Source organism: Podarcis liolepis, assembly GCF_965112155.1.
Source record: "Podarcis liolepis genome assembly, chromosome: 15".
NCBI classification, from domain to species: Eukaryota; Metazoa; Chordata; class Lepidosauria; order Squamata; family Lacertidae; genus Podarcis; species Podarcis liolepis.
This window is the reverse complement of record NC_139566.1, coordinates 45539769-45552839: the sequence shown is the minus strand read 5'-3', so window position 1 is coordinate 45552839 and position 13071 is coordinate 45539769. Positions and strand designations below refer to the sequence as shown.

Sequence of the window (13071 nt, the reverse complement as noted above, 5' to 3'; positions counted from 1 at the left end):
AATAAAACGAACTTGTGGAGTCCAACTGAGGCAAAGTCTGGACAAACTAGCCTGGTCTGCAGAGCCTCCTGAGTGAAAAGGAAGTGCACTTTCCAAACGTCCCAAGGCAGTGCTAAGACAACGGATCCAAAACACATTCGCAACTGCACATAGCGAGAGAAAAATGCATTTTAAAACACACACGTCCAAGTGCGTATTTACATGTCGGGGGGGGGGCGCTGCAAATGAATGTAGAAATAGGATGAGCTTGGTTGGGTGGGGTGAGCAGCACATCTGGATGTGGCCCAGATGCGCTTTGGGGTTTCCACCAGCCAAGTCGTTTGATGCTGCCCGCGCCCGGCGCCGGCGCGCCTCCCGCTCAGACCCGCAGGCCGGGGGGGTCGGAGGCGAGCGGGGTCCTGGCGCTCCCCCCTCCGCTCCCCAAGTGCCTCCAGCCAAGCCCCTTGGCACCCCGCAGCCGCCAGGGGCGCTTCCTAGCCCCCGCACCCAGCCTTCGCCCGGCTTTCATTCTTTGGCTGGAGGTTCAGGGTCACCCGCGTCGCTTCCCCGCGCGGCGGAGACCCTGAAACATCTCCTGCGCACCTGCCCGGACCGGAGTGGCAGCAGCGGGCGGAGGAGGAGCCGGGCGGCCGGGCGGGCCCTGTCCCCTCCCCGCGACGGGATTAAAGGGCTTTTGCAACCAAGTAATGCGAGAAGGATTCCCGCATTCCTCGCCGGTGACTCACGGGAGGCCTCGCGAGGGAGGATGGAGGAGGGGAAGGAAGCGAAGGAGCGCGCCAGGCAGGAGGAAGATGCTGCTGGCCCGGGGGGGACCCGGAGGGCGGGATTGCAACGGGGGGCAGGATGGGGAGGACTCATCCTGCAGCAGACCTCTGGGCAGGCAGGCGTGCTCCAGGAAAGGCCAGCCTCATCTTGGCCCCAGCTTTTCTACCAAGAACTCTCCCCCATTTTATCCCACCCCACATTTGGCGGGGGGGGGGCACAGACCGGCCTTGTTCAAGACTAGACTTCTGACACGGGAGATGCTTAAAGGTAAAGGTAAAGGGACCCCTGACCGTTAGGTCCAGTCGTGTCCGACTCTGGGGTTGCGGCGCTCATCTCGCTTTATTGGCCGAGGGAGCCGGCATACAGCTTCCGGATCATGTGGCCAGCATGACTGAGCCGCTTCTGGTGAACCAGAACAGCGCACGGAAACACCGTTTACCTTCCCGCTGGAGTGGTACCTATTTATCTACTTGCACTTTGACATGCTTTCGAACTGCTAGGTTGGCAGGAGCAGGGACCGAGCAACGGGAGCTCACCCCGTGGTGGGGATTCGAACCGCGACCTTCTGATCGGCAAGTCCTAGGCTCTGTGGTTTAACCCAGAGCGCCACCTGCATCCCTCAGGAGATGCTTACCCATGGAGATGCTTACCTGTGGGCAAATAGTGCAAGAGGGTGCTCACCACAGTGCAGGGGGGAGACACTTCCACCCTGCCGCCCTTGGTCTTGTTGTACTCCAGGAAGATCCTGCTGCAGTGTGGCATAATGGTTAGAGTGCTGGACTTGGACCTGGGCGATCAGGGTTCAAATTCCCACTCAGCCATGAAGCTCACTGGGTACCCTTGCACCCACTCCTCAGTTGTGAGGAGGAAATAGGGAAGCAGAGGAACCATAGAGACCACCTTGAGAACCTTGGAAGATAAAGGTGGTATATAAATGTAATAAATACAAATAAAATAAAATAAAGGCTAGACATACTTGCTCTTGAGTTTTGTCCAGAAGGTTGCATATCTGGGTGGACAAAGTGGCTCTCATCACAAAATCGGGACTGGTTCCTGCGGACCAATCTGACTCTGACTGGCAGTGGCTCTCGGGGGTGGGGCCAGGGTCTCCGACGGAGAAAGCATCCATTTCTATCTTTGCACCAGCTTCCAGATCCTCCCAGCCAGAAACGCCTGCTGACCCCACCATCTCTGCACCCAAAGGACTTGAGCTACCACTCCCTGTGGCTGAGCCCCTTAAAACAGAAAGCTTCCAGGATGCCTGACACCACCAGTGGGCAACTCACGGCCCCCAGCACCTTTTATGTGGCCCCTCTACTCCTCCTGAAGCTGTTCCACTCTTGCCCAAGACATTTCCTTCCTCTTTGTTGCCTTTTCCTTGTTTTCCTGACTTTCTAAAGTCACTCTCCCCTCATATTTCTTTGTAGTTTTAGATTTAGAACAATTGGAAGAGGCAGCATATTATTTGATAAAAGTAAATGGCTGCTTTGCTTTTGTTTTGTCTCTGTGCTTTCCCTCGGTGGTATTTGTTCATCCAGAACATTTGTGCTTGTGGCTCACCTTGTCATGGGCTTGGCCTCCAGCCACTGCCAGCTTGCAGGGGACCCCCAAGAGCCACCCTCATGGGAATGTGGCCCTCAAGAAAAAAAAGCCTGCCCAGGGATGAGGAAGCTTTGGCCCTCAAAATATTGCTGAATTACCGTATAACTCCTGTCATCCCTGGTTTGCTGAGGCTGATGGGAGTTGTAGTTCAGCAACATCTGAGGGACCAAACTTCCCAACCCTTCCCACTGCTCCACCCAGCCAGTATCCTCTACTCCTGCCTCCTGCAATCTGATAATAGCCAGATCTATCAGTCCCTGTCAGCACTAGAAGAAAAGATGAAGAGTTTGGATTTAATACCCCCTTCATCACTACCCGAAGGAGTCTCAAAGCGGCTGACATTCTCCTTTCCCTTCCTCCCTGACAATAAACACTCTGTGAGGTGAGGGGGGCTGAGAGACTTCAGAGAAGTGTGACTAGCCCAAGGTCACCCAGCAGCTGCATGTGGAGGAGCGGAGATGCAAACCCAGTTCACCAGATTACAAGTCTACCCTCTTAACCACTACACCACGCTGGCTCTCTACCAACATCCAGGGACTATGGAGTTGTAGTCAAGAACATCTGGGGGACAGGAGGTTGGGGAAGACTGGTCTCCTCTGACTTGCTGCACCTCATGCAGAGAGGCCCTTCCTATTCCCCCCCTTACCCCATTTTATCTAGGTTGAGTATATCCTTTCTCATTCTTCCATGGAAACCATCAGATACAACATCCTTGTAGCAGCAGCAAAACCAGTCCTTTTTTCTGGAGGTACTCAAGGGTACGCAGTACAGGCACCCCCTTCAAATGTTAAAAGTGTGGCACTTGCTGTAACAACTTCATGGTTAGTACTGGCACCTTCCCCCCCCTTTAAATAAAAAAAGCAATGAGCAAAACCTTTTCAAAAACAAGGACCCCATTGGTCATCTTACCTTTAAAAATAAGCCCACTCCAGCCTGGAAGTTCTAAGATCCTTCCCCACAGACCAATCCAATATTTGGGGGTCATTTTCAGCACCTACCATGAAGGCACAGAAAATGCCTGGAGATGCTGAACCTGTGGTTTCCTTGCCCACAGAGGGTGTGCTGTGCCACTGGGCATACTGGGCATCCCTGTGTAACATGCCCATCTTGCAATTATGGGAAAGCAAGAAGGCCAGGCAAAAGCATTGGAGGTAGGCAGCAAGATACAGATAGAGATGTATCACTGGCCTCATGCTAAACACGAGCCTTTTAAAGAATCATCTGAAACCACTCAAAGCCCCATTATTTTAATTTCCCCCTGTGCTCACCATCACTAAAAAAGGAATGAGTGCTTCAGGATTGCCTCAGAGTTTCCAGACACGGGCGGCCTTGGATCCCATGAAAGGAATGGAGGTCTAGCTAACCCAAGGAATCCTCTCCCTTGGACAGCCTTGCAGGGAACACATCTGCTTCCGATTAGAGGGAGAAACATTTCCTAACTTGGGCTGCTTTTCCCTGTGAGGGAGTTTCCTGCCAAGCTCTGGGGCCCAGGATTGCTCAGGAGAGGTGGTCGAGAATGGGGCTTGTACGTGGAGCCCCTGAGAGGGGCCTCACTGCAGATTCATGGGGGGGATTTCCTCCCCCAAGGGAACTAGGTCCCCCAAAGACTCCACGGATGGCATCACTCATGAGAAAGGCAGAGCACTGGCTGAGCATGAAACATGACCACACAGAGGCTTCCCAACAGATGTCCCAGGGAAAGCAGCCCAAGTCCTTCAAATGCCCCACAGCCTGGAAATCCACTCCCAATGTTTGTGTCCAGAAGCATTGCTCCCACCAGCTGTGCACACAGAGCATAGCCGAAATGACGAGTGTCCTCATTGAATTTGTCTAATCCCTTTAAAGCCATCTAGATTGTTGGCCGCCACTGCCTCCTGGGGGAGGGAGTTCCATAGTTTAAATATGTGCTGCCCAAGCAGCCCCAGTGCCCACAAGGCAGTGCCAGGGGCATGAGGCATGCTTGGTGGCCCTGGGGCATTTCTTTGATGGTTACTTGCCCTGAGCCCGTCTTCCTCTCCATCGTCACCATAGGTCTCTTATGCCTTTCTGTCTTTTGAGTGGGTGGCTGTTTGGGCCCCCTTCCTCCTTCCCTTTTAATTTTTATTTATTTCTAAGCGGAGGGTTCCTGCCTCTGCATCTCACTCCTGTGTGTTCTCTTTGGCTTCCCCATCTGTTTGGAAAGCTCAGTCCTGCTGAAATCCAGCTGCTCCAATCCGTTCTGTCCAGCCGCTGATCTTATTAGCAGTCTTTAGTCTTGACCTGACTGAACACTTGTGGTCCAGCTTTGTAGTCATTCTAGGCACTGCCTTGTTGTTAGAGGGGCTTAATCTGTACCCACAAATTCTGGCCCAGCCACTTGGCACAACCCAGAGTCTGAAGCCTCTGACTCCCAAAGCCGCAAGGGCTCTGCAGCCAGTCTTCTTCACATACAAACAGGCATTTCAGATGTGTTTATTCTGCATTCTGCAAACAGCTGGTGATATTCTGACACTTGCCAACTTGGACTGGACCTTCAGGGAGCCGCCTTCATCCTCCTCTCCTTTCTATTGCTGGGATTTTCCCTTCTGTCAGATGTTTTTGGAGGTACTTCTTAGCTTTTTTATTTTCCTTTGTACAAACCACCTCTCTTCCCCCCCACCTCTCAGCCTGCCAGACACAAACCAGCCAGGAGAATGCAAGAACCAGTGGAGGAATCTTTCTGCTAGAAATGCTTGACCTTTATATCTTGGCCTTTTAGCTACATTTCATAGATGTTTGAGATCTTGAAGGAGAATGCAAGCGGAGAGGAGAGTTTGAATGGGGTGGTGGTGGAGTAGATTAAGAGGGAAATAATGCTCCAGTGTGGACAGGCCTTTTTTCTCTCCTGCACCAGATTCCAGGGATCCAATTCCAGGAGAGCAGATGGAAGAGATGGAACAGGCCATCTCCAGAGAGAATCATAGAATCATGGAACTGTAGACTTGGAAAGCCCCCCCCCCCCGGACCATCTATTCCAATTCTGGGGTTCCCCCCTTTGCTGGAGGCCTTAAAGGGCAGGCAGGACTGCCCCTGTCAGGAATGCTGGAGTGGCTGCAAGACCCCTGAGCTGTTGAGGGCCTTGGACAGGATGCCAGCCATCCTCCACAACCCCTTCTGACTAGGACCATGGAAGGAATCTAGGAGGGAAGGAATCTAGGGGCATTTGCTTCCCAGCAGCAAATCCTGCCGGTCTCCTCCAAGCTGAGGGTGGAGGCGGGGAGCCTATTCCTAAATTATGGAGCCTCATCTGCCTCCCTCAACCATTTGTTCTGGTCTCCAAGACCCCACCAATTTTGGTGGTGGTGGCAAAAATAAAAAATAAAAGTTGATGAGTCAGATTTGGGCAGGGGAGAGGGGCGAGAGAGCTACCCTGCTCTTGGATCTTTAAGAGCAGCCTGGTGCAGAAATTCAATTTCTCCAGGAAGACAGAGCAGCCCCACACCAGAAGGAGCTACCCAATAGAGTCCCATGCAGGCAGTGCCCCACCTCTGGAGGTGATCAGTCCACCCTTTACTGAAGGGAAGGGGTGGGGGACTTCGATTCCAGCCACCCCTCTAAGATGGAGCTGGGCTCCTCCTCCTCAGCCTCTCCAATTTCCAAGGGACGCGGTGTAAAGCTGTGAATCTTGAGGCTGCCTCCTGGCTAGAAGCAAAAAGCCACCCTTTGTAAATAAGCCAATATTTTTCTTCCTTCCTTTCTGAGGGGAGGCTAACAGAGATCAATACCCGCCTGCAAATGACATTGTGCCCTCTCCCAATAGCCCTTCGCAGAATCATCAATCCAAGATGTCATTACAGTGTGTCAGTGCCGGTGCTGGGTGGGGGGCTGCCTGTGTTCATGGGTGGAGCAACTTAAAGGGGGGGCAATCTGGAGCTGGCCAAGACCCTGCTTCAAATGCCACACCTCCCATGTGTGGGATGTAATCCACTGGGAGTGGTCAAGTACAACATTACCTGTTTTGCTAGAGTGGTCATGCAGGAGATGTTGGTCCAGCCAGTTGAACTTCCTGTTCCTCCTGGCCTGGAGCATCCTTCCTTTTGCATGTGACTAGTAGGTGGGTGTGACTCTTCCAGACCTGGTAAAAGGCCAACCAAAATGGTCAAAGGCCTGGAAACGATGCCTTATGAGGAACGGCTAAGGGAGCTGGGCATGTTTAGCCTGGAGAAGAGGAGGTTATGATAGCCATGTTCAAATATATAAAAGGATGTCACATAGAGGAGGGAGAAAGGTTGTTTTCTGCTGCTCCAGAGAAGCGGACACGGAGCAATGGATGCAAACTACAAGAAAGAAGATTCCACCTAAACATTAGGAAGAACTTCCTGACAGTAAGAGCTGTTTGACAGTGGAATTTGCTGCCAAGGGGTGTGGTGGAGTCTCCTACTTTGGAGGTCTTTAAGCAGAGGCTTGGCAACCATATGTCAGGAGTGCTCTGATGGTGTTTCCTGCTTGGCAGGGGGTTGGACTCGATGGCCCTTGTGGTCTCTTCCAACTCTATGATTCTATGATTCTAAGTCACACAGCCACCTCCCTCTCTTTGATCTTCTTTTTCGTCCTGTGAACTTCCTGATTCATCTGGACTGGACTGCTGACTGCCAGCCAACAGTTCCCCCAGGTTCTCTCCCATATGGGGCAAACCTGTTTGTACATGTTTGTAACTTTCAGCCTAAAGCCTGCAGCCTGCCTCCAGGGATCACACTGTGCTCTGCCTGATCGTGAGTAAAACTACTTTTTGTTACTTATGAATAAGACTGTGGTGTCTTTATTCTTTTAGGAGGGATCAAAGGGGTCTCACCATGAAGATTAGAACATATCTCAATCTGGACAAGCCAGATTGAATTGCTTATTGTTTAAAAAAACTCACACGAGTTTGCAACCAGCTTTCTGCTGCGTAAGAAGGGGAATGCATTCTGCTAAATGAAGAAACTTGCTAGCACAAGTTAGAAATGATATTAATAAACAACATATCCTCTCCTGCCACCCTCAACATTCCCACACCATGAACTTGTGGAACAGCCGCAGGCTGGTCTCAACCTCTCAGCTTCCCACATCTGCAATAGAGAGCTTACCTTACCTTTACCGTCCCGACCTGGCCACTGTGATCCACACAACGGTCACCTCCAGGCTTGACTACTGTAATTCGCTCTACGCGGGGCTGCCCTTGAAGCTGTCCCAGAAACTTCAGCGGGTGCAGAATGCTGCAGCGAGGCTCCTCACAGGGTCTCTGCCATGGGAGCATATTCACCCAGTGCTTTTCCAGCTGCACTGGCTCCCGGTGGAGGACAGGGTCAGATTTAAGGTGCTGCTTTTGACCTTTAAAGCCCTTCACGGCCTAGGACCCTCGTACCTACGGGACCGCCTCTCCTGGTTTGCCCCACGGAGAGCCTCAAGGTCCATAAATAGCAACACCCTAGTGGTCCCGGGCCCTAAGGAAGTCAGATTAGCCTCAACCAGAGCCAGGGCCTTTTCAACTCTGGCTCCAGCCTGGTGGAACGCTCTGCCTCATGAGACCAGGGCCCTGCAGGATCTGATTTCTTTCCGCAGGGCCTGTAAGACAGAGTTGTTCTGCCTGGCCTTTAGCCTGGAGCCAATTTGATTCCCTCCCTCTCTTTCTTCTTTCTTTTTTCTTTTTCCTTTAGAGCAGGAATTAAAACCTGTCATCTTCTAAATTTTTATTTTTTAAATTCAAGATGTGGAAGTTATAAAAAAATGGGCGGAAAAAAGCTAAATGTTAATTCAGCTGGACCCCTGCTCAAGCACTGCTCTTAGATAAGGACAGTCTTATAGGATTTCTTAAGGAAAACTCATTGCCGTGGTGCCATGGCACAATTGTTGAGCTCCATCTGGTGGCTGTGTATTTATAAATAAAAATGAGGAAGTGGCTTTTGCATCGTGTGGAAAAAGTGGATAGAGTGTTTTTCTCCATCCTGATACTAGAACATGGGATCATCCAATGTGGGAATAGTGGGAGACTGACGTACTTCATGCCACACACAGGTAAGCAAGCACTTTGGAATCCACAGCTTTCCCTGTTTCTTCAAAGCTTGTATATATTTTGTGAAGTGTTTGTATGTCTCCGCTTTACCTGTTCCTCTGTTCTTTGCAGCTATGAGACCAGGAGAATGCCTTTGAGAAATATTTTATTAATGAATTAAACTGAGCTTGTGGTGTCTGTTTAACTGCTGCCCTCAAAGCCACACTGCTTCATCGGAAGGCAGCCCTGTTTAGGGAAGCTTTTAATGTTTAATACAATATTGTATTTTAATATTCTGTTGGAAGCCGCCCAGAGTGGCTGGGGAAACCCAGCCAGATGGGCGGGGTATAAATAATAAATTATTATTATTATTATTATTATTATTATTATTATTATTATTATTATTATTATCCTCCTCCTGCAATGGGGCTGCATTTTAATATTTTAATGTTTCAATATTTTAATGTCGTATTTTAATCTTGTTTTTAAGTTGTAATCATTCAACTTGTTTTTATTATTGCTTGTTAGCCACCCTGAGCCCGGCCTTGGCTGGGGAGGGCGGGGTATAAATAAAAATTATTATTATTATTATTATTATTATTATTATTATTATTATTATTATCCTGACTGACCATGTTGTTGTTGTTGTTGTTGTTGTTGTTGTTTAGTCGTGTCCGACTCTTTGTGAGTGCCAGACACTCCTGTCTTCAGGCTGATTATTATTATTTATTATACAGGGTTGTTTTAAAGAGTCCTGGGAGATTGCAATATTGGTTAGAATGACTGCTCAGCCTTTCAAATACATCTGTCCGACTGGCTTACAATAATGACAATGTGTGTGGAACATTTAAGGGCACTGTATAAAAGTCTTGACTCTACTGCCCTGACCTTGGCAGTGGCGGCAAGTACTTTAACCTTAAGGACTTGATGACCCAGTTTGGGGGTCCGTCCTGCACTGCACCACAGATGAAGATTCAGGACAGATAAAAGAAAATTAAACTATGGACCTCATGCCCACAGGAGGCAGTGATGGCCACCAATTTGGATGGCTTTCAAAGAGGATCAATTCATAGAGGACGAGGTTATTCATGGCTACTAGACATGATGGCTGTGTTTTTCCTACAGCTAGAGATGGTAAAGTTTCTGAAGACCAGGTGCTGGAATCCACACCGGGCTGCGTGTGTGCTCTTATGCTCATGTTTTGCTTATGAGTCTCCCACAGGCACCTGGTTGGCCACCATGAGAACAGGGTGCTGGGCTAGATGGTCCCCATGGGCCTGATCCAACAGGCTCTTCCTAGGTCCAGAGGAAGAAGAAATAGACCACCTGGTTTGTGCCTGTCAGGAGAGAGGAAGAGTTAACCAGCCTTCCCCACCCTGGTGCCCTCAAGATGGTTTGGACAACTCCTATCATCCCTGATTCCCTGATGATTGGACACATTGGCTAAGGCTGATGGGAGTTGTAGAATCATAGAATTGTAGGGCTGGAAGAGACCTCAAGGGCCATCTTGTCCACCTCCTGCAATGCAATGCAATGCAATGCAGTCTAAAAAGGCTTGAGGGCACCAGTTTGGGGAAGGCTGCTATCAATGCATGCTTTGAAGCAGGGTTCTCAAACTTGGTTCTGTGTTGGACTACCACTCCCACCATCCCTAGCTAGCAGGACTAGTGGTCAGGGATGATGGGAGTCATAGTCCAACAACAGCTGGAGACCCAAGTTTGAGAAAGACTGCTTTCAGGGGTGAAAGTGGTGGCAAAGGAAACAGAGCTCACCCTCCAACAGAGAATCACATTCCAGCTACTGTATTCAGTTTAAAGGGAGAAATATTAAAATATGTTATTTACATCACATCCAAAAGTTTAGCGTTTTAGAACCGGCTTGCAAAATAATAAACTGCATTCAGGTATTGATGGGCCTTTGTCCACATGCGCAGGGTCGGAGCATCAGCGTGCAGAAGGTCCCCGGTTCAGTCCTCAACACCATCTCCTGGTAGGCTAGGAAAGATTCCCTGCCTGGAACCCTGGAGAGCTGCTGCCAGCCAGAGCACACAATACTCAGCTAGGTGGACTCCGCCTAAGGCAGCTTCCTGGGTTCCTCTGCAGCTAGCTAACATGTGCTTGACTCTGTCCCTGTTGACACTTATTTGGGGTGAGAATGATCAGCAGAATCAAGCCCCGAACCCACAAATAGGGGGACCAGCAGTGTCATAGCTGAGCAGGCCAAGGGGGCGGTTGAGAGTTGGCACCTCAAGCTCTGCATATGCTCCTTCCCCTAGTGCCCTTTTGGGTGTGCAAGATCTGCTCTGGGGGTTCCTTCTCCATTCAGAGAAGACAGAATTTTGTAAAAACAGCCCATATTAGGCTCATTAATTGTAGGCACTTCATTGGGATAAAAATGCTAAGCTGGTCCAAGTGTGGAGAGAAATCCAGTTACAAATGTCGGTCTATATCTGCTTGTTTCCACCACCTGGTTGACTTGTGCATCCAGCAGAGTGGGCACTCTAGGCTGAATGGCCACTTGATAGCCCCCACTTTCCCGTCAACTCCAATCCCCCTTCATATCAGGCAGATGCCTGTGCTCAACACAGGGATTTTTTTTTAAGTCACACTTTTTTATTTGTGTCACTTTGCATATTAATAGCTTGCATATTAAACAACTGCTCCAGAGACTGGGTGGGCTAATGACTCTGGCAGTCTCCACTATTTTAACTCAATTTTGTCTCATCCAGATTTCATCGACTTTGGGGATTGGTATTCAGTTTTCATTGAAATTATCCAAGCCAGACCTAATTTGTGCTGCCCTTCCATTAATCCAATTAATTAGCCCTATTGATGTGAGCTGCTTTGTAATGCCGCTTTGTTCAGTGATGGGCAGCTTTGTCGACAACTTTGTGTCACAGTGCACCCCTTTCCCACCGGAAAAGGGGGTGTTTAACTCCCCGGACACCGTGAGGTGGGTGGAGGCAGGGAGGCCCCGAGATACAAGGGCTGAAGCCCACCTGCAAGGTCAGAGAGGCCAAGTGCTTGCATGTGGCACACGTGATGGGGACACCCCCACCCCACCCCTGACTGCCTCCTTCTCTCCTCTCTCTCTCTCTCTCTCCTTGCTGAAGCTCTCCAGCCAGCCTGGCCTATCATACCTCGGGCATTGATTTGTGACCTCCACTGCTTGGAAGTCTCTCTTCTCTGAGGGAATTCATTAACCTTTCCCCCAGTGCAAAGCTGGAAAGAAAATCTTTATATTTTCTAAGCAAAGCAAACAAACCCAGCTAATGATTATTTGTGCAACAACTGCCTGCCCCCTCCCCTGTGTGAGTTCATGTGAGCTTTTGGCTCCCTTCAGAAGTTGGGGCAGGGGCTGCCCCTCTGAAGATGTGGAGGGAGGCAGGAAGCCCACACAGAGGATGGGGCAGGCAGCCCCAGCCCAAGACCTTTTGCCCCCAGAGGCAAAGGAGGAAATGGTCTCTTTCTGCCCCACATTCCCCTTTCAGAAGCCCAACCAGTACTCAGTCCTGTGGCAACCAGGCACTGGAGCGCAGCAGGCAGAGCTGCCTGTGGGGGGTCTTGGCCTTTCAGTACTGGGTGCTGCTGCCCCCACGCCCACCCCTGCAGCCATCTGGGGTGGTGGGTGGGCAGGAGACATCTTCCCCATGAGGAAGGGGAAACCGAGAGGCAGTGGCTGGCAGAAGGTGCCCAAGAAGCCCTTAGAAGGCCAGTGGAGAGGAGCTCTTTGCCCCGAAGCAGCAGAGGAATTCGCAGATCCAAAGCTGGAAGACCCAGCTGCTGGTCCAGCCCTCCAATGGGCTGGTTGCTGTTTTCAGTTGTTATAGATCATTAATCTCAGAATAGCCCACCCTTTTGGTTAATGAGAGTAGTTAATGAAGATCTAGAAAATTTCCAGCATGGCAAAGCTCACAATATATTTAGGGGAAAGGGAAGGCTCAACTTTAATGAGCTTGAAAATAATTGGTCATGCCTTTGCTCATTATTGGAACAATTACAACCTTATTTCACTGCCTGTTCTCAGACATGTATTTTTCTGTTTCTCTCCTTGTTTATAGCCTTCCCAGGGTGAGGGGCCAAGGCATCGACTCCTGTTTCCCCCATGGGGAGAGCCCTGTAATAAACGACCCAGGAAGGCTGGGCTTCACAGAAGAAAGGTGAGGAAAGATATGGGATGAGTGAGTAAGAAATGTTATGTGGCAATTGAGGTTTCCTTTTCTTTACTGAATTGTAATCAGCGTTTTATAGGATTAAACATAAAAGTTAAAATCACAGAAGAAGAAAACTGGACAGAGGCTCTTTGCAGCCTCCTCTGATGAGAAAAGGTTGCAATGTCTGAGGCTTTTACGTTTAGAGAAGAAGCAAGGAAGAGGCGACATGGAAGACATTTGCAAAATGATGCCTATCATGGAGAAAGGGGAGAGAGAAGGTCTTCTCCCTCTCTCACAACTCAAGAACTCACAGACATCCAAGGAAGCTGAGTGTTGGAAGATTCTGCCCAGAGCAAAGAAAGGACTTCTTTGCTCAGTGCTATGGAGGCAGCAACGGCCACCAGCTTGGATGGTGTTAAAAGAGGATTGGACGAATTCATGGAGGAGGAGGAGACTATCAATAGCTCTTGACCAGGATGGCTCTGCTCTGCCTCCACAGTCAGAGGCAGAAACACTTCTGAATACCAGTTGCTGGAAAGCGCAGGAAGGGAGACGGTTCTGG

The 13071-nt window shown here is 49.9% G+C and overlaps 2 long non-coding RNA genes across 2 annotated transcripts in view; one reads left to right on the top strand and one right to left on the bottom strand.

Moving 5' to 3' along the window:
- The window catches only part of LOC310694064, a 30314-nt gene extending 26789 nt beyond the window's left edge, over positions 1–3525 (bottom strand). Inside the window, exon 1 of the long non-coding RNA XR_014519513.1 lies at positions 3277–3525. This is a non-coding gene — a long non-coding RNA (uncharacterized lncRNA). The remainder of the gene's footprint in view (positions 1–3276) is intronic.
- The window catches only part of LOC310694058, a 183571-nt gene that overhangs the window by 109792 nt on the left and 60708 nt on the right, over positions 1–13071 (top strand). The gene's annotated exons all lie outside the window — the stretch shown is intronic.